Genomic DNA, 5,689 nt, shown 5'->3' with positions numbered 1-5,689 from the left:
TCTATCTATCTATCCATCTATCTTCTATAACTGTCTGTCTATCATGTCTGTCTGTTTAATTTTTTGTACTTTCCCACACCATGATCTCTGCCTCGAGGTGGACAGGTGGAAAGAAGTCAGAAGGTGCCCTCTCAGCTCCCTTTCCAGCTAGGATTTTATCAGCTGGATATGGCCACATGTGAGGCTTGGATTTAGATGTGAGTCTCAGAGACTGGAGATGGGCACAGATTCTGTTTTGCTGGGGAGGGTGGTGGAGGCACTGAGCCTCTCTAGAAAGTGCTGTGGCAGACCCAGTGTTCTGCAACTGTATCTGCAAGCAGTATGCAGAGGGAGGACAATTTGCAGACTGCTCTTGGCTGGATAGTTTTCAAGCCTAATTCTTTGGCTCTCCAGGACCTTCTGTGAGTTTCCTAATAGTCTTTAATAAATTTTCTGCTTAGGCTAGTTAGAGGGTGTGCAACACAGAGCCCTGGTGAATGCAGACCTCTCTCCTGGGTGTACCCTCAGCCTCGTTCTTTCTCCCAATTCCATGCTGTATTTAGTCAGGAATGACCGGGCAGAGATGACCTCAGTCAGTTGTGAATACTGCCAGGGCTGTCTCTCTAGTGGGAATTAGAGGTCTCCCAGCCTTGGAAGGCAGCAACTCCCATCAGAAGGGCAACTTATTGAGTTTGGGATGAAATCCAACTTTTCATATAGGTAATTATGCCAGAATTCAGGTCAACCTCTAGGCTGGGTTGACTCATATTCCGTGATATATAGGAAGTAAAACACTGTTTGAGCTGCCACTGTAGCATTTCCCGTGGAGCTTTAAAATGTCTTTTAATTATTTGTACATTTCTATTGAACTGCGAATGATTCTGCTTTTCTGAGTACCACGCTTTGCCTGCTTGAAAAATAAATACACCAAACAACTACGGATGAAGGACTGTAGTTAAAGGATGGAATGTTGTCATGAACACTTTGAGAATGGTGACAGTTGGTATTTTCCCAAAGTAAACTCAAAGGTTCAAACTATTAAAAAGGCTGAGGTGGCCACACTTGTCTACTGTACTCCAAGATCATCTAACAAGATCATGACTAAATCCTGGCCAGGAAAACATTGACTTTAGTAATTTTGTTGGTTCTGGGTTTTCAGTGTTGAAATCTTCCTTGCCCTGTTCATTCTCTTTTCCCAATACCCCTAGAACTATCTGAGATATGGGTGGGGTGTGATGAGCACAATTCTTTTGTTAGCCTTTGTCAGAAACATGAGGGGAAGAAAATGTACATAAAATTAACATAAAGTCAAGCAGAGGCACCCGTGATCCAAAATCCCCTCTATCATCAAATTCCTCCTTTTTGTTGGTGACCTTGCTCATGGGGAACGAAGCTGCAGGAAACTTCTTGGTTTAGCTCTTCTACTCTGGTTTCTTTCACAGGCAATTAAACTTCCGGGTCTCAGTTTCCTGAGAGTTCACCTCTGCTGTTCTTACTTTCATTATTTCCAAATCTGAAAGTCAGTCATCCTATCTCTGGTACACCCTCAGTTACATCTAGGAATCCCTAGGTTGCTTTGAAAGCTTGAACACACACTTTATAACTTAATAGCGGGGAGAAAGGGGAAACATCACAGTCAATATTTTACCTTTTCCATGACACCATCTTGTACTCCCTTGTCTTCTTTCCACCAATCCTTCTGCCCCCATCAATCAAGGGTACTTCCTGTGTCATCCAGATGGCACTTCCTGTGCCATACATAAGCTCTTGCCAGGGATAAGTTTTGGCTGAATTGTCAGCTTGTTGATTATAGCACAGCTTAATTATAGCTGTATGACATTAGTCATAAATGACTCCAGGGCCAGAGAGTGGGCTTGTGTAACCTTTGAGAGTGCACTTTACAAGTAGGTTTTGAGGAATAAATACAAAGTAGAGTAGGTTTTGAAGAGTAAATATCGGATACCTCAGCTTTAAGAAGAAGTACCCTAGACATGCTTCTGGCCCACTCAGAAACCCTTACCTTGTAAAGGGCCATGGCGAGGCATAGAAGTTTGATATAAAATATAAAACTTTGGTGTATTAGTCCATCCATTCTCCCATTGCTATAAAGAAATACCTGAGACTACGTAATTTATAAAGAAAAAGGTTTTATTGGCTCCTGGCTCCACGGGCTCTACAGGAAGCATGATGGCTTCTGCCTCAGGAAAATTCCAATCATGGTGGAAGGTGAAGGGAGAGCAGGCACTTCCCATGGCCAGAACAGCAAGAGAGAGAGGGATGAGGTGCCACACACTTCTAAAAAACCAGATCCCATGAGAATTCACTAACACGAGAACAGCACCAGTGAGATAGTTCTAAACCATTCCTGACATATCCCACCCCATGATCCAATTACCTCCCACCAGGCTCCATCTCCAACACCTCCAACACTGGGGATCACAATTTGAGATGAAATTTGGGTGGGGACACAGATTCAAACCATTGGATTTGGTAACTTCTTCTGTGAGAACAGCCACTCTAATCTATACTCTTATCTCTGGACATCTGTAACTTCAGACCAATCAAACCATAAGCACATCCAACCAATCAGAACCCAGGAGATCCCTGATGCCCACGACGGGGTCACTCAGAAGGTTGTTTATGCAACCATCAGAGTGCAGTAAGCAGATTGTAGAGCACTGATGTGGCCCTGTGTCAACAACACATCTTAGTGCTTATCAGCACTTTCAAGCATCTCCGGCTTTCTTCTGCTGTGTTATTAGTAGTCCATCTTGTCCCCATCTTTGTTAGTGTTCCATTGCCTTGATTTTTTTCCTACCATCTAAACTTCAGGACAATGTGTCTAAGCCACAGGAGCTATCCACATGGTAAAAGCGATTGATCATTAATTAATCGTAATAAAAATATTGTGCCTGCTTAAAAAAAAAGATAAGTGGAATTTATTTAAGAATTTGAGCGCTGCAGTGTTTCCAGTTTCAAGATGGCTGCCTGAGCTGTTTAGTGAAACTTCTTCCACCTTTCTCCATCCCTCTAGGTGTTTTTTTTTTTTTTTTTTCTGAACCTGGATGTGACGTATGAAAGGACTCGACGGAAATAGAATCAGAGGCATTCTAAAATGGCTGACCTTACACTGAAGGATGCGCACAGCATCGGCTGCACCAACCCTCAATATCTGGTGGAGAAGATCATTCAAATGCGAATGTATGAGTCCAAGTACTGGACAGAGGAGTGCTTTGGACTTATGGCTGAATTTATAGTCGATAAAGCTATGGAGTTAATGTTTGTGGGTGGCGTCTATGGTGGCAACATAAAACCAACACCCTTTCTGTGTTTAATCTTGAAGATGCTTCAAGTTCAATCCAAGAAAGGTATCATTGTAGAGTTTATCAAAAATGAAGATTTCAAGTATGTTTGTGTGTTGGGGGCACTTTACATGAGGCTGACGGGCACTGCCATTGATTGCTATAAGTACTTGGAGCCTTTGTACAATGACTATGGAAGAGTCAAGAGCCAGAACCAAAATGAGGGTTTGAATTGATGCATGTAGGTGAGTTTATGGATGAACTAGTGCTCAGTGAGAGAGTCTGTGATATCATTCTGCCCTGGCTACAGAAACGCTAGGTATTAGAGGAAGCTGAGCAACTGGAGCCTCGAGTTAGTGCTCTGGAAGAGGACATGGACAGCGTGGGGTCCAGTGAAAAGGAAGAAGAGGAGGATGAGAAGTCGGAAAGAGTGCCATCACCTGATCACCGCCGGAGAAGCTATGGAGACTTGGACAAGCCCCATCGCTCTCCCACACTGTGCTACAGAAGGAGCAGAAGTCTGTCTCCCAGAAGGCGGAATCAATCTCCCAAAAGGAGAAGCCTCTTCCCCCACCGAGAAAGGCATCGGAGCAAGAGTCTCAGATGTCACCGCAGCAGATTCTGAGATAGGCGGCACAGAGCCTGTTCCAAGTCCCCAGGTTCTCACAGTAGTCACAGATACAGGAGTCACTCAAAGTCTCCCGAAAGGTCTAAGAAGAGTCACAAGAAGAGTTGGAGAGGGAATGAGTAATGGACTCAGTTTGGTTTTAGTCCACATAGGCTCCTGTGGGTATGAGGATATCTGTCTATGTGGAATGATTAGGATCTCCCCAGGCAGCTATATTTTAGTTTTTTCTTATCACGTTTCTCAACCTTTATTTTCAATGAAGGAGGTGCTGACTTTTGTATCTCTCTTTAATCATAATCAACAACAGTTTCTGACCCAACTAATTTTGACTGTATTCAAACTTATGAGGGTAGAAAGGATCTGAAGGTTGGGGATATGAATGACAAGGATAGGATGTGGCCACCTGATAACCCTTTCCCTTTTTATTAAACCGGACACACCTGTAAAAAAAAAAAAAAAAATGGAGAAGAGCAAAAACCTAATTAGGTCATGCACAAAGGGTAAAGACAGGCGACTTGAAGAATGCAGTTTCTCTCCTGTAGGCTCTTGCCTGGAGCCTTGCCACCTCTTGATCTGCTTGTGTGGTGTTTTCTTTTCTCCTTAATTTCCAAAGGATGCATCTTTATGCTCTGGACAGGAAAGAGGCCAGCAATAGCGTGAATGCTGGAGAAAGCCAGAAAGGGGAAGGGGAGTTCTTTCAAGTCAACACAGGATGGGCTTACACACAATGGAAATGAAGCTCCCCACTGCCACTAACAAGATTATTTCTCACTGTGTTTAACCACCAAAGGGGTCTATGCAAAAGCTGGTATTGATGCAGTTCTGAGTGGGTTCTGCTTTTATTGACATGACTTCCATGCTTTTCCAAATACTGCATCTTTCTTTTTCTTCCTGGATCCAGGGTTAGCCATCAGGATGCGACTGTGTGGGCAACCTTAATATTTCTGAAAGTGACAAGTATTTGTTTTCTTTCTTTCCTTCCTTCCTTCCTTCCTTCCTTCCTTCCTTCCTTCCTTCCTTCCTTCTTTCTTTTTTCTTTCTTTCTTTCTTTCTTTCTTTCTTTCTTTCTCTCTCTCTCTCTCTCTCTCTCTTTCTTTCTTTCTTTCTCCTTCCTTCCTTCCTTCCTTCCTCCTTCCTTCCTTCTTTTCTCTCTCTCTCTTCTTCTTCTCTTGTCTTTCTTTCTCTCTCTTTTTTTTTCTTTCTCTTTTTTTTGAGAGATGGAGTCTTGCTCTGTTGCTAGGTTAGAGTGCAGTGGCGCAATGTCAGTTCACTGCAACCTCTGCCTCCCGGGTTCTGCCTCAGTTTCCCAAGTAGCTGGGACTACAGGTGGATGCCACCATGCCCAGCTAATTTTTGTATTTTTAGTAGAGACGGGGTTTCACCATGTTGGCCAGATGGTCTCGATCTCTTGACCTCGTGATCTGCCTGCCTCGGCCTCCCAAAAAGCTGGGATTACAGGCATAAGCCACCATGCCCGGTCTCTGTTTTTGACGTAGAAGCAGTGGAGTTGCTGGTGAGGAGAACACAAAGGTAGATCAAAAACTTTGACACTTGCCTATTGGTTTTTCAATATTACCCACCTTTTCTTTTTTGAAAAATAATGAACTTAGATGTTTTCTTGGGGGTCTCTATATGAGTTTTTCTCTTTACAGATTCACCAATGAGAGCTTATGAACACACTCAAGTGTGTCCAGTTTTCTCCTACCATGTTATTAACAGTCCATCTCTTTCTCACCTTTGTTACTGTTTCATTGCCTTGATTTTTTTGGTCCAACTTAAA

At 43.2% G+C, this 5,689-nt stretch overlaps 1 pseudogene; it reads left to right on the top strand.

Annotated features, from left to right (window-relative positions):
• Positions 1-3,037: 3,037 nt before the first annotated feature.
• Positions 3,038-4,203, top strand: LOC117082186 (annotated as a pseudogene).
• Positions 4,204-5,689: the final 1,486 nt, after the last annotated feature.

Source organism: Trachypithecus francoisi, unplaced genomic scaffold (genome assembly GCF_009764315.1).
Source record: "Trachypithecus francoisi isolate TF-2019V2 unplaced genomic scaffold, Tfra_2.0 Lachesis_group9, whole genome shotgun sequence".
Lineage (NCBI taxonomy): Eukaryota > Metazoa > Chordata > Mammalia > Primates > Cercopithecidae > Trachypithecus > Trachypithecus francoisi.
Note: the sequence above shows the minus strand (reverse complement) of the source record. Positions and strands in the feature narration are given on the sequence as shown.